The sequence below is a fragment of the Saccopteryx bilineata genome, chromosome 2 (assembly GCF_036850765.1).
Source record: "Saccopteryx bilineata isolate mSacBil1 chromosome 2, mSacBil1_pri_phased_curated, whole genome shotgun sequence".
Classification (NCBI taxonomy): Eukaryota; Metazoa; Chordata; class Mammalia; order Chiroptera; family Emballonuridae; genus Saccopteryx; species Saccopteryx bilineata.
In genome coordinates, this window is record NC_089491.1 from 59,458,155 (window position 1) to 59,484,225 (window position 26,071).

At 39.6% G+C, this 26,071-nt stretch overlaps 1 protein-coding gene and 1 non-coding gene across 3 annotated transcripts in view; one reads left to right on the plus strand and one right to left on the minus strand.

The window, feature by feature from the left end:
* The window catches only part of PIP5K1B (phosphatidylinositol-4-phosphate 5-kinase type 1 beta), a 387,055-nt gene that overhangs the window by 236,097 nt on the left and 124,887 nt on the right, over window positions 1-26,071 (minus strand). The window lies entirely within an intron of this gene.
* LOC136327961 (U6 spliceosomal RNA) lies at window positions 3,292-3,396 on the plus strand. Its single transcript, XR_010730012.1, has one exon. It is a non-coding gene; the product is annotated as a U6 spliceosomal RNA (small nuclear RNA).

Genomic DNA, 26,071 nt, shown 5'->3' on the forward strand with positions numbered 1-26,071 from the left:
TAATTTGCTACCATTTTAGAAAGGTATTTTCATAATTGAAATTATCTTTACCAGGCTTTGCTATTGGGAATTAATAACTTTTTATGAAGTTGGAAGGCATTCTTGCTTTATATGCACTCAGATTTATTTTTATTATTATTAATTTATTGAAATTTATTGCCTTGCTTTGGATTAAATTTTAGTAATTTATACATTTTTTAGAAAACCATCACTTTTCTTCATATTTTTAAATTTGTGCCATAAAGTTGCACATTAATATTTCTTACTGAATTCTTTTAATCCTTTTGGGATGTAAGCAATGTCTTTTCCCTTATTTCTAATGTTTTTTTGTGTGTGTGTGTACACACATACATGTATTATATATATTATATATACATCTCTGTTTTATATATATTGTATATATATATTCTTTTAAATTTTATTGGTTTTAGGGAGAAAGAAATGGGGGAGGGAAAGGGAGAGAGAAGGAAATATCAATTTATTTTTCCACTTATTTATGCATTCATTGGTTGATTCTTGTATGTGCCCTGACAGGGAATCGAACCCACAACCTTGGCATATTGGGATGATGCTCTAACCAAATGAGCTGCTCAGCTAGGGTTTTATACATATTCTTAATGTTGTGTATATATTTTTTCATTAGTCAAATTTTCTCTATTTTTTTGTGGCCATTTCCATGAATTAAGCTTTTACTGTCAATAATACCTTATTTTTTGGCTTATTTTATACATTTCTTAAATGCAATACTTAGTTTCTTAGTCATTCTTTCAACAGCATTTAAGCTAGAAAGTATCTCTGACTATATTAACCATTTTTCTATAAGATTTGATGTGAAGTGTTCTGTTTAATAAATTTAAAGATAATTTGTCATTTTGGATTTGATCTTCAATTTTGACCCAGAAATCATGAATAAAAGAGGTTCATAATTTCAAGTATTTATAGTTTAATTATTATTCTTTCCTGTTTTACCACACTAGGATCACAAAATGGGATGAATAAAATGTATGGCCAAAAAAATAGACTTTTTATTAATGTTGCTGTAAAGCCAATAGCCACAGCCACCATCACAGCCACCTGGCCCATGCAGGTTTGCATTGGATTTGGACAGAAACAACGGAGCCAAGAACTGGTGGGCCATTAGCTTTAATCCTAGCTTGTACCCAGTGGGCAAGACATACACACAGTGGGAAAACACTTCCCTTTCCATTCAGGGCTCCCAAAGCCTCTGACTCATCTGAGTTTCCTAGAATCAAAGTTTCTACCTCACCAGCCTTATTCACCTCTGTTCCATATCTCCTTCTCTCTACACAAACTCTGCACAAACTGGCTTCTCCTTCAGCTCTCCGCCATCTTGGCTGCTTTTTCCTCTCCTCCACGTGGCCTTACTCTGCTCTCCTCTAGCATGGGCTCCTCTTAGAACCTAATCACTCTTCTCCAGAACAAAGTGATCTCTCCTTTTAAAACCTTTTGGCGCAAAAGACCTCCCCCAACACACATTAACATAATCACGCCGGTCCCAAGCAAGAAGGGCAACCAATACCATCACCTGGGCAACAGGCTTCCACGTGGGCAACACCATCTTTAACAAAGTGAGCATAATATATTTTATCTGCTCAACAGTTGCATAGACACAAAAGAAAAAAAATGTACATTTTCTGTTTATAAGGTACAAGAATACTATATTACCACTTTATATCATTGTATTCTTTGTTAAAAATTACAGGAGAATAGAGTAAAATTCCCTAATATGATTATGGTTTTATAATATTTGCCCATATTTCTACTTTTCTTCTGCCTTTAAATTTACATTACTATGCTGTATCAAGGATAGACATATAACAGTCTCCTTATGAATTGTACTCTTTATCCTTAGAAGCCTCTTTTCTTATTTAATGACTTTAGCCTTGGGTTCCATCTTAGCTGATGCTAACATCCTCCCTTCTGCTTTCCTTTTAACTGCATGTGCTTGGCATATCCTCATCCCTTTCTTTATCTCCCACTTTTATAGTTGTCCTTTGTTTTAGCTGTGCTCCTACAGATAGCTTAAAACTGGATTTTTGTTTGTTCTTGCCAATTTAAGAGTCTTTGTGTCATTTTAAAGGGCTCTTCAACAAATTCACATCTATTGTGATAAGATTATATTTAATTTACTTCCATCATAACTGTTTACTATTAATTACATTTATTGTTACTGCATTTCTTTTTATTCATTCCTTTTTTTTTTGCTGGATTAATCAATTTATAATTCTCTTTCCTCCTAGTAATTAAAAAAATTCTATTCTAAAAATATTTGCTCAGTTATCTTTCTATTTATAAATTAATTAAAAATATGTTAAATAAAATTACTGTCATCCCCACAACCCAGACATTTTCCCCTTGACCTATTGTGGTAGACATGAAGACTCACCACCCAAATCACCTTTCCAGGAAGGGAGGATGCTCACCACTGAGGGCATGGCCAGCTGACACTGCCAGTTGGCAGCTCTTTAGAGGCTGTCTCTGCAGAGAGCCACTGCACCCCAGGCACTGCCTCCCTGGGGCAGCCCACATGCTGTGACTGAATGATGGGGCAGCTCCCCACTAAGCTGGCCCCAAATTTGTGGGTTCTGCACTGGAGTTTGCCTTCTCCCCGTTTGCCCAACCATGCTTCCTTCCTCATCCTTTTACATGTTATATTAGTCTTCAACCTCTGTGGCTTAACAAAAAATGACAGAAATTTATTCTCTCACAGCTCTGAGGCTGGAAGTCCAAAATCAAAGTGTCAGCAGGACTGTGCTTTTCTGAACCATGCTCCCACAGAACCTCTGCATAGAATCCTTCTTTGCCTCTTTCTAGCTTCTGGGGGTGGTTATTGGTCCTTGGTGTTCCTTAGCTTGTGGCTGCATCACTCCCATCTCTGCCATTGTGGTCACACAATGTCTTTGTCTTTATATGGCATTTTCCTCTTCTTATAAAGACACCAGTCATATTGGATTAGGACCCACCCCAATGACCCTTATCCCAAACTGATGACATCTGCAAAGGCTCTAATTCTAAATAAAGTCACATTCACAGGAGGGGACAAAGATTAGGATCTCAAACATATTTTTTTGGGGGGGAACACAATCAACTCATAATATCGATGTTGATCCCTCATAAACATCTTGCATTCAAAACTCTGCCCCCATGCCTGTTCCAGAGAGCCCAGCCCATGCCATTTCTTCTCTTTTCCTGTTCCCAAGGGCAAATATTTGAAATATTTTTACTTTCTCACTGGCTGCTCCTCTCCAAACTTCTAAATAGCTCCTCCTCATGCTCGCTTCGGCAGCACATATACTAAAATTGGAACGATACAGAAGATTAGCATGACCCCTGCGCAAGGAGGACATGCAAATTCGTAAATAGCTCCTCCTAGTCAACATGGCTCTGCTGTTTCAAGAAATCACTTTTTATTTTATTTAGAAAGTTAAATTTAACAAGATGACATTGATCAAGAAGAGTACATGGGCTTCAGTTAAACATTTCTATAGCATTTGAACTGTTGATTATGTTGTATACCCATCGCCCAAAGTAAAATCATTTTCTATCACCATATATTTATACTTCTTTGCTCTCTCCCCAACATCCCTCTCCCCCTGTGTAGAGCCAGTATTCACGGCCACCATCACAGTTGCCTGGCCAATGTAAGTTCAGGTTTGATTCAGACCAATGATATGAAGTAACAGAGCCAAAAACTGTTGGTCCATTTTCCTTTATTCTAGCTCGCGCTCAGAAAGAGAGTAAAACACACAGTGGGAAATACTTCCCTTTCCATTCAAAGCTCCCAAAGCCACTGACTCATCTGAGTTTTCCTAGAATCAAAGGCTTCCACCTCACCAGCCTTATTCACCTCTGTTCCCCATCTCCTTCTCCTTCATGAACTGGCTTCTCCTTCCCCCATTCCACCATTTTGGCTGCCTCCTCCATGTGACTTCCCTGCCCTGCTCCAGCCTGGGCTCCTCCTCTCTACAAGAAGTGGCCACTCTCCTCAAATGGTCTCCTAGCTCCACCTTTTAAAACCTCTTGGCGTGAAAGCCCTCCTCCAACACACATTAGCATAACCACGCCCTTTCCCAAGCAAGAAGGCGATTAATATTATCACCTAGGTGACAGCCATCCACGTAGACGGAGCCACCTTTAACAAAGTAAGCAAAATATATATTTTCTGCCTGACACCCTGGTAACCACTTCACTTTTATCTATGTCCATGAGTCTCAGTTTTGTATCTCACCTATGTGTGAAATCATGTACTTCTTAGCTTTTTATGATGTACTTATTTCACTCAGTATAATGTTCTCAAAGTCCATCCATATTGTTGTAAATGGCAATATGTCATTTCTTATGGCTGAGAAGTATTCCATTGTATATATGGACTACATCTTCTTTATCCAATCATCTATTAAAGGGCTTTTTGGTTGTTTCCATGTCTTGGCCACTGTGAATAATGCTGTAATGAGCATGGGAGTGCATGTGTCTTTACAAACCAATGTCTTTAATTTGGGGGAGTAGATACCCAGTAGGGGGATTGCTGAGTCATATAGTAGTTCTATTCTTAATTTGTTGAGGAATTACCATGCTTTCTTACATAATGACTGTACTATTTTACATTCCCACCAGCAGTGAATGAGGGTTCCTTTTTCTCCACAGTCCCCTCACAATTTTTATTACCTGTCCTGTTTATAATAGCTAATCTAACAGGTGTGAGGTGGTATCTCATTGTAGCTTTGATTTGCATTTCTCTAATAGCTAGTGAAGTTGAGCATTTTTTCATATATCTGTTGGCTATTTAACAATGCAGAGTTCACAGTTACAGTCTCATCATTTAGACTTGACCATAACTTTTATAAGGTTCTTTGCTCCTCATTATTTCTTTGGTTCTTCATCTTCCCCTATCTGAACAGCTTTGTTCTGATATAATTTTTATTCGGTTGGAACACTTCTCAATAGTTTCCTTAAAAATGGCACATGGATGGTCCATTCTGAGTCACTCCATGTCCACTGTACTCCAATGTTTTTCTTTTCTCCTCATATGACTAGATTTCTTGGGAAGTACTGGATTCTTGGCTCAGTCCTTTCCTATCATCTCTCCATTAATATGCTATCTCTCTTCTTGCTTCTTGGCTTACAGATGAGTATTTTCAAGCTAGTCTGTTGCTCCTGTCTTGCTAACCTACTGGTTTTCTCTGCCTAGAAATCTATGAAAGTTTTTCCTTTTAACACGGTTTTTAAAAAATTCCATGAGGATAGATGTGTCTTTTTCCATTAATCCTGCCCTGTAAAGGGAAACTGACAAGAAGTTATTACATGGAGATCTGATGAGCTGACTCAAACTATGAATAATATTTAGGCTTTCTAGATGAGGAATGAACAGAATGCATATCCTTCAGGCAGTCTTTCATGAATATTGTTTCTCATAACTAACTTTTGATAAGAATTGGATGGTAGAGCACTCAATGTTATAGTCTCTGGCAAGGGCCTGGAATGCAGAAATTCTAGTGGCCAAGTAAGGGCATAATCATAAGACTTGAGTCTCCTTGGGAAATGTATTAATATGTAATCTAACACGAGACTCCCAGTATGAACTTATTTACTTAAATTATTTCTGACATTAAACAGGGCCAACTTATGTCATATGGTTAGACTGTTAAGAGACCAGTTCAGCTAACATTAATATATGCCAAGAAATTTGATATGTATCTGGATTCTGTCAGCTTTAGGAAGAAATAACTTACAGTATTTCATAGTGTTCTACATTTCTATGCTTCCACTCAGTTGAGGGGAGACCTATCATTTATTAATAACAACTATGTGTGAGATGCTGTCAAATACATGATCTCATTTAATTCTGCAAATGATCCCTTAACATTCTCCATTTAGCTTGTGCTGTTTTGACACTTATAATGGACTGTCCTAAAACATCCATGGGATGTAGTCATTTTATATTTTGCCAAGGCTCTTGCAATAAGGCTAGTTTGTAGAAGTGAAGCCCTTAGCAGGTGAATGCACATAGGGAACTGCCCCCCCCCAGTACCCAGCCTGGCTTTGCTGTTCTCTATATTAATGTTGGGTATCAGAACCACTTGGGAAGTTTTTTGAAAATTCATATTTTTGGGCCATGTACCAGAAACAACTAAATCAATACTTCTGCATGGTGAGTCTGGGGAATCAGTTTCATCAGCAAGTTTCATAGGTGTGGGGTCATCTAAGCTACCGTGACTGGTAAAGGCAATAAAGATGTTTTATCACTTCAAAAGAGTCGTCAGGATCCAGTAGGGAAAACAGAAACCATTCTGGGTGTGTTAAAAAGAGGGGATTTAATATGTGGAATTAGTTATAAAAGTGATGGGTGAGTTAAAAAGCTAAGCAAAAAATGGTGATAAAATGCAGAGATTAACATCAGCAGTAAGCCACTGTTGCTTTTAGAATTAGAAGCACACCAAAAGGAGAGGCTGGTAACAGTACTCAAAAGCTGGAGGTTTCTGATACAATAATATTGAATGTCAACTGTAATAATAATAATAAAAAAGACCCTGTCTGGTTGGGTCAGTGGATGGAGTGTCGACCCAACATGTGGACTTCCCGAGTTTGATCCCTGGTCAGGGAAAACATGAGAAGTGACCATCTGCTTCTCTTTCCCTTCCTCTTCCCCTTATCTCTATCTTCCCCTCTTGTAGCCAGTGGCTCGATTGTTTCACGTGTTGGCCCCGGGTACTGAAGATAGCTCAATTGATTTGAGCATCAGCTCCAGATAGGAGTTGCCAGGTGGATCCCAGCCAGGGTGCATGTGGGAGTCTGTCTCACTATCTCCCCTCTTCTCATTATTTTGAAAAAGCTGGAGGTACCTGTTGGGTCTAGAACATACTGATTTGTGGCTTACTGGCAGAAATTGAGACTATAGAAGGAAAGGTATGTTTAGATGCACAGAGAAGACAATTACTGTTGGAGACACCACCAAAGACAGAGAGAGAGAGAGAAAGGACAGCAGCTGGATTCTCCCTACCCCTTCTAGCTGTCAATACCTGTCTATGGCTTCCATCCGACATGGGGAGCCTGAGAAATACATCCTATAGGGGATTACTGTTATGATACAGAACAGACGAGTAAAAAATAGCTCTGAGGACAAACAGGCCAATGATGAACCATAGAATAAGACATAAAACTGTAATAAAAGTGGAAAAGCAGACATAAGCTAATGATATACATGAGAGATATGAATCTCAATGGAAATGTGGATTGGGAGATAGTAAGAAGCTGGTGCAAATACTTCTATTTTTGTGATGGGATTTTTTAAAAGCTTAGATAGGTCACTACAAAGTAGCAATGGTCTACTATCACCTCTTCATTAAGTGTAGGAGTAAGGCTGGGAATTGGGATAATTTACCTGCGGTCAAGTCAGAAGTAGTATGGTTGAGATTTCATCTAGAATTACCTGATTCTTTCACCCATACCACACACTCTCTCCTAGTTATTTGACAAAACAGTTATAAGATTGTCTAATAAATATTGCAGTGCATTTTGTAATTTGTAAATGCAATCAGAAGGTTAGACAACAATATTATTTTACATAACTATTTCCTGTAAAACTAGTTCTACATCAGTGAGTCTCAACCTAGAGGGTATTTCCGGATTTATAAGGTTGGAGGGGAGACTTACAAAACTCTGTAGTTAACCAAAAGCTTTAGGTACATTGAACTTGGAGGCCATATTTGAGCTGCTCAGCAGCAACCCCTTCAATTTCTAATTCCCCAGCTAGTGCCATAGAAGTTGGTATTTTTAATTTTCCACAGATGAGTTTGCTCCTCATACAAGGCCAAATGAGGGGGTAAATAAGTCAGTACCTAATCACCTAGGTCAATAGGCCAAACTGTAGATGCAAAAGGCAAGGGACACTAGTCATGAGTCCTTGCTGGTCTTCCCATAAAAACGAGCACATCATTAAACACTGGTAAAGCAAGGCAACAAGCACTCATGGGAAGAACACTGTAATATGCTTCTGAAGTTTGGAGTTTATATCCATCTCTGCTACTAACTCTCTATGACCCTGGTCACTCATCCACTTCTCTTCTACTATGAAATTTACTGATTCCATTAGATAGTACTTCTTGTTTGGTGCTGTTGCCAAGCTTCTTGGGTAAAGCCCCTGCTCAGATCCTCTTTGGAATATGAAGAAAACATTAATTATTTGATCATTATGGGTGCAACTTGTGAGAATTAATTTTCCATAGATAGCCATATTCAAAAGTTCATGCCATTTGGGCTACATATGGTAACATTTCCTAGAATATTTCCCACTAAAGAAAGCAATTAAAAAATAATTTTAGCCTTGATTATAGCTGAATGTTAACCATTTATATTTAAATTATGCTCTTCTGAGTTCATTTTTATTATCTGCCAGCAAATTAATTCACCTTTTCATTCATTCAACAAACATTTAGTGAGCATAACATGTCAGGCAATGGTCCTGAAGTCATAAAGGCAAAGACAGATCCTCGTCTTCAAAGAAGTCACATCAAAGGGATTAAGCAGTACAAACGGGTAGTTACAGAATAGAACATTATAGGGAATAAAGTCAATAATGAACTTTATTGGGGTAACATTGGTTAGTAAAATTATATAGGTTTCCAGTATACAATTCTATAATATACCATCTGTGTATTGTATTGTGTGTTCATCACCCCAGTCAATAATATTGTAATAATTATGTATGGTACCAAGTGGAAATATATACTAGGGAGAACACTTTGTAAAGTAGATGATTCTCTAATAACTATGCTGTACACCTGAAACCAATACAAAATAATATTGGATGTAAACTGTAATTAAAAAATGAGAGAGAAATCATGTCAACCGGAGAGATATATGTGGAGACAGCTACAATACAATGTGACATATGCTTTACACTGGGTTGTTGGAAAAGAAACTGCACCAGTTAGCCTGTGGGGATCATGGGAAATTTCACTTATGAGAAACACTGAAAATGGATTTAAGAGAGGTTTTCCCAAGACATAAGGTTGAAAGGTAGAGGATGAGGAAAATGCCAGGCAGCCTGGCTGCTTGCTTAAAGAAAGACCAGCAGGATGAAGGGGTCTTAACATGAGTGTACTCTGAGATCATGAATCTTGCATTTTAAGAATTTATCCAGAATTCTAGAATGACATCAGAAAATGGTGGTGTGAGAGATACTCCTGATCTCTCCACTTGAAATTCCAACAAATTGAACAATGATAATGCAGTGAAGGAACCCCAGCTCGGCTTGCAGGCATGCCTGAAAGATCTGTGCACCAAATAGACTAACGGTGAGAAAAGTTGAAAAGGGGGACAGAAGATAAAACAAATTCAGAGTAACCTTGAAAAGAAGCCCATAGTGGCTGGGTTTATTTTCTTTTGTCTGCTGGGACTATGGAGAGGAAGGAAGCTCGAGGCTCGAGCTGTCTGAGTTTTGTCTGCTGGGGATACAGAGAGGGAAGCCCAGACTTCCTGGGTCTCCTTCTGCCTGAGGGGTGGAGAGATTGAGAGGAGATGGGAGATACTAAATCAAAGCAGTGGTAGAATGGGGTAGGGGTCATGACCAGTGTTCCCACAGTCTGCTCATGGGCCATACTTGGTACAGAGACAAGAAAAACAAAATTGCAGCCCCTCAGACTCTCAGATCCCACCTCCCTGACCTCACGGGCTATGGAGAGTGGCAGTGACAGACCCCACAGCAAACTCTCCAGAGCCACTCTCTTCCCTGAAGAGCAGATGTGATCTGCATCTGGTCCCATGATCTGTGGAGACATGGGGAAGAGTGCTCAGAGGCCTGAGATCACCACTGCTAAAGGCGTAAAGCCCTCACAACATGCCCCATCCACCAACTTAACTGCAGACCTGGCTATATCATTGCAATAGCAACATCTCAGCAGAGGTCAACCAAGGAATTTCATAGAGCTAAAACTTGTAATATCATGACAACTACTGGAAGAAAACAGTAACCACTCAAAATTGAATTTTTTCCTCTTCATTTTCTTTTTTCCTTTTTTTTCTTATTTTATCATTTTCTCATTTGAATTTCATTTTCTTTAATTTATATATTTTTTATTTTTATGTGGGTGCTTTTTTCTATTTTGATTTTTTTTTTGCTCTTTGTTTTCTATAGTTTTTTTCTTGTCATTATTTTTAAATTTTTGTATTTTTTATTGTATTTTTTCAATTTTAACATTTTATTTCTTCAATTTTTTGTTAGAGTTCTTAACAATACCATTCTCAAATGTCATCAAAGAGAAAAAAATCAAATACCATGGCTACAGAAGACAGAGACGTATTTCAGAAAGAAAATGAAACATCTCCAGAAAAACAATCTCAATCACATGAAAACCTTGGATTTAAATGACACAGAATTCAAAATTGAAGTTCAGAAAATACTTAAGGAGATGCGAGAAGACACCAATAGGCAACTTAATGAGCTCAGAAAACAAATTAATGAACAAAACAAATACCTCACCTAGGAGATTGAAACTTCAAAAATAAAGATGAAGAGTTCAATACATGAATTGAAGACTGAGGTAGCAAGTTTAGCTGATAGAACAAGCCAGATAAAGAAAAGAATCAGTGACATTGAAGACAGTCAACTAGAGATGCTACAGAGAGAAGAGGAGATCCACAAATTGAAAAAAACTGAGAGAGCTCTACAAGAATTGCCTGACTCCATCAGAAAGAGCAATATAAGAATAATAAATATATCAGAAGAAGAAGAGAGAGATAAGGAAATGGAGAGCCTATTTAAACAAATAATTGGTGGGAATTTCCCAAGCCTATGAAAAGACTTAGAACTTCGAATCCAAGAAGCAAACAGAACACTGAGTTACTGCAACCTAAACAGACAGGCACATTATAATAAAATTGTCAAAAATCAATGAAAAAGAAAGAACCCTCAAGGTTGCTAGGGGAAAAAAGAACATAATATATAAAGAAAGGCCTATTAGGTTATCATCAGACTTCTCAGCAGAAACTTTAGAAGCCAGAAAAGAGTGAACCCAAATATTCAAAGTACTGAAAAAAAAAAAGAATTACTAGCCAAGAATATTATATCCACCAATGTTATCCATCAAATATAAAGGAGAAATAAAAACTTTTGCAGACATACAGAAGGTGAGAAAATTTATCACCAGAAAAACCCCACTTCAGGAAATACTTAGGGGTTAGTCAACCACATACAAAGAACAAAACAAATCAAAACTACAAGTAAAAGCCCCTACAAGGTCACAATAAAAACAAGGATAATCTGTGACAACAGTAACATAAAGAGGAAGAGGAGGATAAATATCTGCAGTAGCAAAGAAGGATGGAGTGCAGAAGCACTCATAAGACACAGGACTCTTGTATATATGAACATTCTTCTCTTAATAACCTAATGGTAACTACCCACAAAAGATCCACCTCTGAAACACACAGCTTAAAAAAAGAAACAGGGGAAAGAAGTATGGAATACCACCAAACAAAACAACTGACGGAAACACAAAAACGAAGAACTAAATAAGACACAGAGCTACCAGAAAGCAGAACATAAAACGGTGATAGGAAATCCTGAAGTGTCAATAATTACCCTAAATGTAAGTGAACTGAACTCACCAATTAAGAAGCACAGAGTAGCAGACAGAATCAAAAAGCAAAACCCAACCACATCCTGCCTTTAAAAGACATATCTAAGCTGCAAGGAGAAAAGTAGACTCAAAGTGAAACACTGGAAAATGATTCTCCAAGCAAATAATACCTAAAGAAAAGCAGGTGTAGCCATATTTATATCTAACAATGCTGACTTCAAGACAACAAATGTAACCAGAGACAAAGAAGAATATTTCATAATGATAAATGGAACACTGTATCAAGAAGACATAATACTTCTTAATGTATATGCTCTGAACCACGGAGCACCAAAATACATAAGACATCTTCTAACTGATATAAAAATAGAAACAAACAAACAAAAAATTCATATTTGGAGATTTCAAGATATCATTGACAGCTTTAGATAGATCATGCAAATGGAAAATCAATAAAGAAATACAGGTCTTGCCCTGGCCAGTTGGCTTAGTGGTAGAGGGTCAGCCTGACATATAGAAGTTCTGGTTTTGATTCCCAGTCAGGGCACACAAGAGAAGCTCCCATCTGTTTCTCCACTCTCTCCCTCTTGCTCCTCTCTCTCTCTCTCTCTCTCTTCTCCTCTCCTGCAGTCATGGCTCAATTAGAGTGAGTTGGGACCGGGCACTGAGGATAGCTCCAATGTTTCTGCCTCAGGCATTAAAAAATGGCTCTGGTTGTAATAGAGCAAGGGCCTCGAATGGGCAAAGCATCACCCCCTAGTGGGCTTGCTGGGTGGATCTCAGTTGAAGGGCATGCATGAGTCTGTAGCTGCCTCCCTTCCTCTCACTAAAAAAAAAAAAAAAAAGAAAAAGAAAAAAAAAGAAATATAGGCCTTAAACAACACACTAGACCAAATGGACATTATCGACATTTACAGAATATTTCATTCCAAGCATCAGGTTATACATTCTTTTCCAGTGTGCATAGAACAGTCTCAAATGATAGATCATATGATGAGCCACAAAATTAACATCAACAAATTCAGGAAGATTGAAATTATACCAAATATATTTTCTGACCATAAGGCTTTGAAATTAGAATTCAACTGCAAAGAGGAAGTAATGAAACACACAAAAATGTGGAAACTAAACAATATACTTCCAAAAAATGACTGGGTCAAAGAAGAAATAAAAGCAGAGATCAAAAGATATATACAGAGAAGTGAAAATGACAACATGACATATCAAAATTTCTGGAATACAGCAAAAGCAGTAATAAGAGGGAAGTGTATATCATTACAGGTTTATGTCAAGAAATAAGAGAGATCCCAAGTAAACAACCTAACAGCACATCTTAAAGAACTAGAAAAAAAAGAACAAAAGCAACCCAAAGTCAGTAGAAGAAAGGAAACTGTAAAAATTAGAGTAGAACTAAATAAAAAACAACAACAAAAACAAAACCTAGAAAAAATTAATATAAGAAAGAACTGGTTCTCTGAAAAGATTAATAAAATAAACACACTGGCTAGACTCACTAAGGAAAAAAATTGAAAAGACTCACAAGCAAAATCAGAAATGAAATAGAAGTTACCAAAAATATTAGAGCTATACAAGGATTATAAGAGAACACAATAAAAGACTATATGCCAGCATATTCAATAATCTAGAAGAAATGGATAAATTCCTAGAATTATACAATCTTCCTAGACTGAATTATGAAGAACTGGAAAATCTAAATAGAGTGATGATCAATAAGAAAATTGAAAAAGCCATGTAAAACATCTAAAAAATATAGATGCCCAGGACCAGATAGCTTCACTAGGGAAGTCTACCAAACATTCTAAAATATTTGATAACTAACCTTCTTAAACTCATTAAAAAATTTGAAAAAAGGTAGTACTTCCTAACACATTTTATGAGGCAAACATAATCCTGACACCAAAACTTGGCAAGGACAACACTAAAAAAGAAAACTACAGACCAATATCTCTAATGAATACAGATGCAAAAATCCTAAACAAAAATATAAGGCCTACCGTAATGTTCTGTCCGTTTCTATCACAAGTTTTGACACATAAGCACGTGTTTATTTGGCGCATGTGTGCCTCTCTATTTTTATCACTTAATGTATACATACTGATGTAGCAAATTAACTAAAACAAAGTTGATTCACGTTAGTCTTATGTGTGAAGTGATAATGTACCCATGGCTACTGATAAAGTTCATTTACACCACTGTAATTTTTACAAATTTCAACAAGGAAGAAATGCTACAGAAGCATGTCTGTCGCATCCACCATATTCCCCGGACTTAGCACCCTCTATCACTTGTTTTTGTCCTTACAAAATTTTTTGAAGGGCAAAAAATTCAAAAATGAAGAAGATATCAAACAAGCACTGGTTCAATTTTTTGCATCAAAAGATAAAACATTTTTCAAAAATGGAATATACAAATTGCCCGCACATTGGCAAGAAATCATTAATAATAATGGCAATTATATTATTTAATAAAGTTTATTGACGGTAAGAAAAATTTGTATTTTGTTTTATTCCAAAAACGGACAGAACTTTCCGGTAGACCTTATACTAGCAAAGTGAATACAACAACACATTAAAAAAATAATACATCACGATCAAGTAGGATTCATTCCAGGAGCACAAGATAGTTCAACATACGTAAACTGATCAACATAATACACCACATCAACAGACCAAAGAACAAAAATCATATGATCCTCTTAATACACGCAGAAAAGGCATTCAATAAGATACAATATCCCTTTATGTTTAAAGCACTCAATAAAATAGGTATAGAAGGAAAGGAAAGTACCTCAACATAATAAAGGCCATATATGACATACCATCAACTAATATCACACTAAACGGTGAAAAAGAGAAAACTTTTCCTCTAAAATCAGGAATAAGACAAGGCTGCCCACTCTCTCCACTCTTATTCAACATAATTCTGAAAGTTTTAGCTAGAGCAATAAGGCAAGAGAAAGAAATAAAAGGCATCTATATCGGGGGAAAAAAAATAAAGGTATCACTTTTTGCAGATGACATGATCCTGTACATAGAAAACCCCAAAGACTCAACTAAAAAACTATTATAAACAATAAACCAATACAATAAAGTCTCAGGTTACAAACTCAATATACAAAAGTCCACTGCTTTCCTATACCACAATGAAACATCAAAAAATGAACTCAAGGCCCTGGCCGGTTGGCTCAGTGGTAGAGCGTCGGCTTGGCGTGCAGAAGTCCCAGGTTCGATTCCCAGCCAGGGCACACAGGAGAAGCGCCCATCTGCTTCTCCACCCCTCCCCCTCTCCTTCCTCTCTGTCTCTCTCTTCCCCTCCCGCAGCCAAGGCTCCATTGGAGCAAAGATGGCTCGGGCGCTGGGGATAGCTCCTTGGCCTCTGCCCCAGGCGCTAGAGTGGTTCTGGTCGCAACAGAGTGACACCCCGGAGGGGCAGAGCATCGCCCCCTGGTGGGCAGAGCGTTGCCCCTGGTGGGCGTGCCGGGTGGATCCCGGTCGGGCACATGCGGGAGTCTGTCTGACTGTCTCTCCCTGTTTCCAGCTTCAGAAAAATACAAAAAAAAAATGAACTCAAAAACAATTCCTTTTACAATTGCAACAAAATAAAATAAAACACCTAGGAATAAATTTAGTAAAGGATGTGAGGGATCTATATACTGAAAACTACAAAGGATTATTAAAAGAAATTTTAAAAGACACAATGAAATGAAAAAATAGTATGTGTTCATAAAGAATCAACATAGTTAAAATGGCCATATTACACAAAGCAATATACAAATTTACTGCAATCTCTATCAAAACCCCAATATCATTTTTAAAATATAGAAAAATCACCAGGTTGGTATGGAATCATAAAAAACCCCAAACAGCCAAAGTAATCCTAAGAAAAAGGAATAAACCTGAAGGTATCACACTCCCTGACTTCAAATTATACTACAGAGCCACAATAATCAAAACAGCATGGTACTGGCAGAAAAACAGACATACAAACCAATAGAATAGAATTGAGAGCCCAGAAATAAAACTACATATGTATGGACAAATCATCTTCAACAAAGGAACCAAAAACACACAATGGAGGAAAAAAAGCCTCTTCAATAAATGGTGCTGGGAAAATTGGAAAGCCACATGCAAAAAAATAAAAATAAAATTTGACTACAGTTTGTCCCCCTGCTCAAAAATTAATTCAAAATGGATCAAAGACCTAAATATAAGATCTGAAACAATAAATTACATAGAGGAAAACATAGGTACTAAGCACATGGACCTTGGCCGTAGAGAACAATTGATGAATTTGACTCCAAAGGCAAGGGAAGTAAAGGCAAAAATAAATGAATGAAACTATATCAAACTAAAAAGCTTCTGCACAGCAAAAGAAACTGACAACAAAACAAATAGGCAGCCAACTAAATGGGAGATATTTGCAAACAACAGCTCTGATAAGGGGTTAATATCCAAAGTATATAAAGAACTCACAAAGCTCAGCAACAAATAAGCGAATTATCCAATAAAAAAATGGGGAGAGGAGCTGAACAGACACTTCTCCCAAGAGGACATACAAATGGCCAACAGATATATCAAAAGATGCTCATCTTCACTAGTTATTCGAGAAAGGCAAATCAAAACTACAATGAAATACCACCTCACACCTGCACACCTGTTAGATTGGCTATTATCAATAAGACAGATAATAGCAAGTGTTGGAGAGGCTGTGGAGAAAAAGGAACCCTCATTCACTGCTGGTGGGAATGTAAACTAGTACAACCATTATGGAAGAAAGTATGGTGGTTCCTCAAAAAATTAAGAATAGAATTACCATATGACCCAGCAATCCCTCTACTGGGTATCTACCCCCAAGACTCAAAAACCTTGGTAGGTAAAGACACTTGCTCTTCCATACTCATCACAGCATTATTCACGGTGGCCAAGACATGGAAACAACCAACGTGTTCCTTGATAGAAGATTGGATAGAGAAGATGTGGTATATATCATATATATTCACAATGGAATACTACTCAGCTATAAGAAATGATGATATAGTGCTATTTACGACAACATGGATGGACCTTGAGAACCTTATACTGAGTGAAATAAATACATCATAAAAAGCTAGGAACTATATGATTTCAGACATAGGTGGGATATAAAAATGGAGACTCGTGGATATAGATAAAAATGAAGTGATTACCAGGGGGAGGAGGATATGAAAGTGGTAGGGGGAAGGGAGTAAGGAGGGAAAATTTAAAGGTAACAGAAAATGATTTGACTTTGGGTGATGGGTGCACAACATAATCAACAGTTCAAATGCTAAAGAAACATTTACCTGAAACCTATGTACTCTTATTGATAAATGTCACCTTGTTAAATTTAATTTTCTAAATAAAAATTTTAAAATTAAAAACAATTTACCTGGAAGCAGTCCAAGGTTTAGGATGTTATTTAAGGGGTTACAAACAAAGTTCTGGGTTGTGTATTCCACCTATGTTCAATCCTTTGTCCAAATAAAAACATATTTGTGAAAATGTATATGCATTCATGAAAACCTAGAAAGCCAGTCTTTGGGAAAAGTCACCTTATGAATAGTTCTGCTTGGGAGGTAAGAATTATTGCTGTCCTTCTAGTGTACAGAACAAAAGATTTGATATCTTTTAAAGCAATAACTTTGGCAATAAACGACAACAAAAGAGCAGGAAACATCTAAGACTTAAAAATGTGATGGTTTATTTTCCATGGTTGAAATAGAAAAATCAAAAACACACCAAACTGCAAACAATCCTGACGTGGTTTCTAAAGTATAAATACCTATATTTTCAGACCAGAAAAATTTCCATTGTGTTTAGAAATCGTAGGCTCAGATTTATTTCCTTAAAATAGCTGCATAAAAATTAATGAATGGAACTACATCAGACTAAGAAGTTTTTGCTCAGCAAGAGAAACTGATAACAAAATAAACAGAAAGCCAACTAAATGGGAAATGATATTTTCAAACAACAGCTCAGATAAGGGCCTAATATCCAAAATATACAAAGAACTCATAAAACTCAACAACAAACAAACAAACAATCCAATAAAAAAATGGGAAGAGGATATGAATAGACACTTCTCCCAGGAAGAAATACAAATGGCCAACAGATATATGAAAAGATGTTCATCTTCTTTAGCTATTAGAGAAATGCAAATCAAAACGACAATGAGATACCACCTCACACCTGTTCGATTAGCTGTTATTAGCAAGTCAGGTAATAGCAAATGTTGGAGAGGCTGTGGAGAAAAAGGAACCCTCATACACTGTTGGTGGGAATGTAAAGTAGTACAACCATTATGGAAGAAAGTATGGTGGTTCCTCAAAAAACTGAAAATAGAACTACCTTATGACCCAGCAATCCCTCTACTGGGTATATATCCCCAAAATTCAGAAACATTGATACGTAAAGACACATGCAGCCCCATGTTTATTGCAGCATTGTTCACAGTGGCCAGGACATGGAAACAACCAAAAAGCCCATCAATAGATGACTGGATAAAGAAGATGTGGCACATATACACTATGGAATACTACTCAGCCATAAGAAATGATGACATCGGAACATTTACAGCAAAATGGTGGGATCTTGATAACATGATACGAAGCGAAATAAGTAAATCAGAAAAAAACAGGAACTGTATTATTCCATACGTAGGTGGGACATAATAGTGAAACTAAGAGACATTGATAAGAGTGTGGTGGTTACGGGGGGGGAGGGGGGAATGGGAGAGGGATAGGGGGTGGGGAGGGGCACAAAGAAAACAAGATAGAAGGTGACAGAGGACAATCTGACTTTGGGTGGTGGGTATGCAACATAATTGAACGACAAGATAACCTGGACTTGTTATCTTTGAATATATGTATCCTGATTTATTGATGTCACCCCATTAAAAAAATAAAATTAAAAAAAAATAGCTGCATAAACTCTCAATAAAATGCAGAATGTCTGCACGTTAAATATTTGCACAGTAGAGGACACCTATACGCGCATATGTTCAGACACATGGCCGGTTACACATTCGTATGCTCAGAAGCTGTAGAAATAGAACCACTGTGGTCTTACAGTCAATGTTAAGCCTCCACCCCCATTCTTACTGATGAAATTAATTCGTGTGAGGTTTCATTTTATGTATCTAATATTTATATAACCAAGCTACTGCTCAAACCAATTCCAAATGATGGCACCTGCTAACTGTAAATCCAAATGGAGACCAATCAAAACAAATTGCAGGGCTCTTATATTCTCTTATAAAGCACATTCATCAACTCAAAAGAATGGTTCTCACAAAGTAAATAAACAGAATAGATATAAATGGCAATGACAAACGGCTCAGCACACAATGACTACTTGTAATTCATTTTCCCAAAAAAAGTTATGCTGAAAGAATTAATAAGTCTTTTCCAAATCAAGTCTTCATTGCAAACATTACACAGAAGAAAATAGACCATGGAAACAACTGAGAGGGACGTGTTCCTTTCAGACCAGTGGAAATCACAGCCTTTCCTGAAAACACCATTATTGCCAATCTTCTCCTGCCCCAATTTTCATTTTAAACACACAAAGACATTAAATGTGTTTGTTTGTGTGTATTTGTGTGTTTGGCGGTGGTGCTGGAAGGTGGTGAAGGAAATCTGTGAGTCAGCAGAGTAAATATCTAGTCATGAGACCTGGCCTTCCACTGGGCATGTGGGAAAAGAATCCATGAAAACTTAAAATACATTGTTACTTTTTTTTCTCTCTTCCCAGAGACACCAGGGATAATCACCAAAGATTCCACCAAGTTGAATTCTTCTTCTATATAATGCTTAAAACTTTCTTCTTCCCCAGATTTTGCCAGACATTTGACATCGGGCAGATTTCACAATATTATATTTTTACTATACGTTGTAAAATTTCCTATTTTTTAAATTTACCAGATTATGCTTTCTGTCCATCTTTTATTTTTCAGCTATTTTCCTCTTTTTTTTTTTTTTTTTTTTTTTTGCTAAGAGTTCATCCTCAGGAATTATCCAATTATTTTAATAATAACTGTGTAAGCTATATACGAGTAAGAACCAGTTAATGACTAGTAGAAAAATGTTTGGACTCAGACATAAATAATCAAAATCGACTTGGTTTTGCTCCTGTAGCAGTTTGCAAAGCATTTCTGTGATTATCTCATCTTCTTCCAAGAAAATCCGAGCTACACAGATCTCCTGTATGCCCCCAATACAAAAGACAGCCGGTAGTTTACCCCAAGAACATCCACAAAACAGAGGCTACAGTAAAAGTGTAAAAGGAATGCACTGGCTGGAGGGGATGGAGAATGCTGAACAGGGTTGAAGAAGATTGAGCAGGAGGAAAATTCTGTCCAAATAAACATTTTCTATATGTCTGGACCAATAACTTGATTGTCAACTACTAATAAAAGTCATTTCAAACAAATATAAATGTCTAGATCAGGGGTCTCAAACTCAACTCAGCATGTGGGCCGCACTAGGTCTACAAAAGGCAACTGTTACGCAACACTTTTCTCACTGCAGTTGAAAACAAAAAAAATTCAGTACAACAAGCACAATCGTACATGCAGTTTACTCAGTGTCACAAAACGACCAGAAACTGTAGTTCGCATCACAACTGCTGTTAACTAAGCTAATATCTAGCTAGGATGCTAGAGAAATGAAAAATACAAGTAGGCCCCTAGGCTTACTTAATTTTATCCAAAATATTTTGAACTTCGTGGATTAGTCTGCGGGCCGCACAAAATTGTTCGGCGGGCCGCATGCGGCGAGTTTGAGGCCCCTGGTCTAGATAGAGCGAAAACAGCAATGAGATGACTACCTCGGACATACCCTCACCCAGAGGGGTGTTCATTCACTGCTCATTTATTCCAGTGCTCCTCTGTGTAAACTGCTTTGCAGAAACAACAATGAATCAGATGGCCCCTGTTGTCAAGGTGCTTAAAAGAGAAGCCAGAACAGGGGCACAGGGAATAATGGGAAAGTCTTTAACAGGATTAGGAGTTAATACCTTTTGCTTGGCTTGCCTCTCTAACAAGTACTTACTTATCACAGTTGGAGGGCTTACATGAAATGTTCTAGAAAACTGCAATAAAAAATTAAAAAGTTATAAAAAGAACCAAGGCCAAGAGATCTGGTATTAAATTTCCCAAATGTTTGATATATGCTTGGCTCTGTATAGGTTTGATACATACCCAGAAGTGAGATATTTCAATAAACCAACAATTTAATAAGAGCATCATGATTCAAAGGGGCTGTTCAGAGGAGAGGCAGGTGGCAGAGGTTTAGAGCAGTGGTTCCCAACCTTTTTTGGGCCACGGACCGGTTTAATGTCAGAAAATATTTTCACGGACAGGCCTTTAGGGTGGGATGGATAAATGTATCACGTGACCGAGACAAGCATCAAGAGTGAGTCTTAGACAGATCTAACCATCTGAGGGAATCTGATCATTTTTTAAAAATAAAACATCATTCAGACTTAAATATAAATAAAATGAAAATAATGTAAGTTATTTATTCTTTCTCTGTGGACCGGTAGCGGTCCGTGGCCCGGGGGTTGGGGACCACTGGTCTAGAGGAAGCAGTCCTGAATGGATGGGTGAGCTGTCAGGGTGGGAGGAGGCGGAGGGCAGAAGGAAGTGGTTGGTGTGTCTGGGAAAGATATGGCTGGTGAGAAAGGAAGATTATTCTGACTCAATAATGGGAAGTCAAGTTGGAGACAGTAATTAGTCCTGGGCTAGATGAGCTCAGGAACTGACCATGGATATGACAATTAAGGAACATCTGCTAAAGGCTTTCAATAGTAGGTCAATAACATTTTAAAAGACAATATTATTTAACAAGAGACAAGATAAAATGGAAAGGGAAGACCAGATCTGAAGAATGGAATCTAGCAGCTGCTGCAGGGGTCATGGTGATGAAATCCAAGATCCAGCTGCACACTGAGAGGAAGGGCCCTGTGTGCTGTCGGCAACAGAAACTTCCTCAGACCTGGGCACGGACTGGGTCTCAGGGGATGTGGTTACATCCAAGATGAATAAGTTTTCTTTTCTTTTTTTAATTTTTCTTTCCTTTTTATTTTTTATTTTTCTTTCTCTTTTCTTCTTTCTTTCTTTCTTTCTTTCTTTCTTTCTTTCTTTCTTTCTTTCTTTCTTTCTTTCTTCTTTGAGAGACAGAGAGAGACAGCAAGGGAGAGAGGCTGAGAAGCATCAACTTGTAGTTGCTTTCACTTTAGTTGTACCTTGAGCTTTTAGTTCTTGCCTTGACTGGGGCCATGCCAGTGTTCCCTTGCTCAAGCCAACGACCTTGGGCTTTTTATGCCAGCGACCTTTGGGTTCAAGCCAGTGAGCTTTGGGATCCTGTGGATGATCCCCCACTCAAGCCAGTGACCCATGCTGCTGAGCCTGCACCAAGAGCCAGAGCCCCTGCACTGGGGCTTCAAACCAGTGACCTCAGCATTGGTTTGGGTCGACACTCTGTCTACTGTGTCACTACTAGTCAGGCCAACATGGCTAAGTTTTCAAGCCTCACTAGCTACAAAAGATCAGGGGGCTGTAAGAGCAGCTGTTTCCCTGCCCATGGTACCCTTCACCATATCCATCTCAGCCTCGAAATGAACCAAGGAGGGACAAGTGACCCATGCTACACCAACAACTCTTCTACAACACAGGGACTGAGTGGGTCAAGAGGTATTGGGCCTTGGCTTGTTATGTCAGGTAAGAGTCATAGAAGAGTAAATCTAAGAACTATAAAATTTAATGAGATGGTAGAAAGATACGCAAAGACTAGTGTTTCCAGACAGAAAAAAGGAGATACTATAGCCTGACAACTTTCCAGCCCTATGAATCTAGCCATACTCCCTCGCTAGCAACTGGGTTCTACGAGGGCCCCTGTATCTTAATAATATGTTCATTGTTCACTTGAGCTCTTTGTAGGAGTTTGAATCCTCACAGCTCAACTCTCCTTGGCTAAGAAAATGCTCTATCAACAAGCCACCATCAGCTTAACTGAGATAACCACTCCCTACCTGAACAGTCCTCAGAGTCAGAAATCCCTGCTTCACCAGCTGTGTGGCCTCCTCGAGCCACTTAACCTGTGTGCCTTTGTTCCTCATTTGAGAAATGGTGAAAATAATAGTACTTCTCTCTCACAGGGAAGTTGTGAGGAATAAGCAATATGCAAAATACAGTGTCCTCCCACACAGTGTACAGTCCGTAAATTCATCATTATCACCATCATCATCATCATCATCTACTCTGACCAGCAAGAGCGCTGCATGACAGAGTGGATCCTTCACTGCTTTGCTCCCAAACCTCCTGTGGCCCCAGAGGAGACTCAGAGCATCAAGGCCCTGTACAGTCTGTGCTTGCCGCTCCCTGCACACCTCGTCCTCTCTTACTGAGGGGAAGGGGACTGTTCACACTGCGCTCCGTGCCTCACGTGAGGAAGGGGACTGTTCACACTGCGCTCCGTGCCTCACGTGGGGAAGGGGACTGTTCACACTGCGCTCCGTGCCTCACGTGAGGAAGGGGACTGTTCACACTGCGCTCCGTGCCTCACGTGGGGAAGGGGACTGTTCACACTGCGCTCCGTGCCTCACGTGGGGAAGGGGACTGTTCACACTGCGCTCCGTGCCTCACGTGGGGAAGGGGACTGTTCACACTGCGCTCTGTGCCTCACGTAGGGAAGGGGACTGTTCACACTGCGCTCCGTGCCTCACGTGGGGAAGGGGACTGTTCACACTGCGCTCCGTGCCTCATGTAGGGAAGGGGACTGTTCACACTGCGCTCCGTGCCTCACGTGGGGAAGGGGACTGTTCACACTGCGCTCCGTGCCTCACGTGGGGAAGGGGACTGTTCACACTGCGCTCCGTGCCTCACGTGGGGAAGGGGACTGTTCACACTGCGCTCCGTGCCTCACGTGGGGAAGGGGACTGTTCACACTGCGCTCTGTGCCTCATGTAGGGAAGGGGACTGTTCACACTGCGCTCCGTGCCTCATGTAGGGAAGGGGACTGTTCACACTGCGCTCCGTGCCTCATGTAGGGAAGGGGACTGTTCACACTGCGCTCCGTGCCTCATGTAGGGAAGGGGACTGTTCACACTGCGCTCCGTGCCTCACGTGGGGAAGGGGACTGTTCACACTGCGCTCCGTGCCTCATGTAGGGAAGGGGACTGTTCACACTGCGCTCCGTGCCTCATGTAGGGAAGGGGACTGTTCACACTGCGCTCCGTGCCTCATGTAGGGAAGGGGACTGTTCACACTGCGCTCCGTGCCTCACGTACTCAGGCTCCAGCCTTGGAAGCGCTCACTCTTCCACAGCACAGCGGGTTCTTGCCAGCCCTGTGCCTCTGCTTGCAGTGTTTGTTCAAATGGAAATTGCCTCTCAATGACCCTGTGTGTCAGTCAAGTGCCTCTGCTCTGAGGACGTCCTTGATTCCTTCCATCCTGGAAGAACACGGTGCTTTCTTGCCTGTGCTCTCACAGCCCTCCACCCATTCACATCTTGGTGTTTATGTGACTCCACACTGCATTTGCCCTCAGTTCTGTTCACAGTAATTATTATGGTTTATGGATACAGAGCATTTCTTTGTGCCAGGCACTGTTACAAGTACTAAATAAATTAACTCACTTAATTCTCCCAATAACTCCAAATAAGTTTCCGTTATCATTCTCAGTTTACAGACGAGCAAACTGAGGCACAGAGAGGTGAAATAACTTGCCCGAGTCCACGTGGTCACTGAGTGGCAGAAGCGCAATGTGTGGGCATGGACTGCCTGTATCCAACCTTGGGCTCTTCCCAATCTGTCGGCGCTGCCTAGTTTAGGATGCCACTTGGGGCCTCAAGTCCCCTGCCTGACAATCTCAACATCTTGCCTCCTGCCTCACAGCGGGGTGACTGGTCCCCTTACTCACTGCCTTTTCCACCTGAGAACTCATGGACACGCTTCCCATCCTGTCTTCTCCTCTTCTCTAGTGCACAGTCAAGGTGTGCTCTGTGTCCCCTCCAACACACAGCTGCGTGGAGCCCTCTTTCCATCACATATCATTTCCTCTGGCTCGTTACCTTCCTGAGACCCTTCCTCCTCACCTCTTTCCTTCACCCTGACTTTCCCCTCTGGCTGCAACTTCGTCTCACCGACACTCAAGATCAAATCCTCCTAAAGCCAGTGTCCACTCCCTGCCTTCCCTTTCTCTACTTCCATTCTCTTTTCGACACACAGCAACCTGGCCTCCCCCACAACCACCCCAAGTTCACGAGTGTACTCATTGTTGCTTTGGCAACAGTTTCATTATCTCCCGGGACTTCTGTGAAGCACTGACCTAAGAGTTCCCTGCACACAGTAGGCGCTGACATCTCTGTTGAACTGACAACCAGCAGTCCTCTTTCCCTGACAGTCCCCCTTCCCTTAGCCACCAGCTCATGGCCAGCACTATCATTTGTCTACTGCCAGTCCTTGTCCTCACATTCTTTTACTAACAGAAGTTTGATTTTGTTTCGGGAGGCAGTATGTTCAGTTAAACAAGCAAAGAAACTTGTATTCCCAGATGTTCTGGAAATAATTGTGGGAAGATATTTATGTCCAGAAAAACTTATCAAAGTGGCCAACTCAGGTGGTCTGGGCTTTTCTGCCACTTGTCATTCGGCTCTCGCCCCTTCTTCCGGGGCTGGCAGACGAGAGCGAGCGTGGGCAAGGATTCCCACATACCTGGTTTTCCTTTCCGGATATCCCGGCTTTCCCCTACCTCTCTGACACACCTCGACCTCTTTGGCAGGCTCTGTTTTTCTTGGCTGCCTCTTAAATATTCATATTCCTCATGGTCTCTGTATTCTTTCTTCTCATTCCTTCTGAATAATCCCTTCTGAATAATCCCTTCCATTACCAATAGGTTCAACTGCTAGCTACTCATAACATTTCCCAAGTAACTCTTGAGTCCAGGTCCTTTTCTTCACCTTTTTCACCTTTAGATCTACATTTTCAATCTTTTAGGGTTCCTATAGTATCGTACAAGCACTATAAATTCTATACACTCCCACTGCAGTTTATCGTATTCCACTCTGCTCAGAGAATCACCCTCTTAGGTTGTGCAAGCCGGCAATCAAGGAGTCACCCCGACTTCTAACCCCCCATCCTAAAGCCCATCCAAGTTCTTTCCAATCAATCTCCCTTATGTTTTTCGATTCGGACTCTTCCTCAGCACTTTCCTTTTCTAGCTTAACTGAGACTTGATTTCTTGCACAGATTACTGCCTCAGCCTCTTAAAGTGTCTGCCTCACAGGGTCACAGTATTGCTAAAGGGATCTTTCTATAATGCAAATCTCCTGATGCCACTCTCCCTTAAAATCCTGCAGTGCCTTCCTACTGCTTCAGGGAGCATGTCAAAGTCTTTAGCACAGCATATGACCTCTCATGACCCGGCCTCTTTAACTC